The sequence below is a fragment of the Limulus polyphemus genome, unplaced genomic scaffold (assembly GCF_000517525.1).
Source record: "Limulus polyphemus unplaced genomic scaffold, Limulus_polyphemus-2.1.2 Scaffold348, whole genome shotgun sequence".
Classification (NCBI taxonomy): Eukaryota; Metazoa; Arthropoda; class Merostomata; order Xiphosura; family Limulidae; genus Limulus; species Limulus polyphemus.
The window spans coordinates 217937-218402 of record NW_013665958.1 but is presented as its reverse complement, the minus strand read 5'-3'; positions in this window follow the sequence as shown (position 1 = coordinate 218402).

Genomic DNA, 466 nt, shown 5'->3' with positions numbered 1-466 from the left:
CCGGCGGACAGTAATCCGGTTCGAGTTAGTTACATATCTATGCCATTTGACAAGGTCCTTTTGAACATGGGCTGTGAACTGACTAGCTTGCTTGTTAGGGCTCGGAAGATTTTCCCATGATCTTTGAAACGAGATTGTGTCATAGATATGTTTAAGTTGAAAGTATGATAAACTTTCCTGTGTATCAGCAAAAAAGCAAAATTATAACAATAATGATAAATACAAATAAGCTGGGAAAGTAAAACGTGAACCTAATCTATGGCAGTAAAAATAATAAAAGAGCTATTATGATTTTATTTTTTGTAAATAAGCATAAAATAAAATGATATTATAGAAATTTCATTCCTTTCCATAATAGTACTCGGTAATATACACTGAGTGATCACAAGTAAATAGACACCACCTTTTCAGAAAAAATTAAATTTTTCAGTCATATTCACATGAATTGATATATTTATAATTTAAA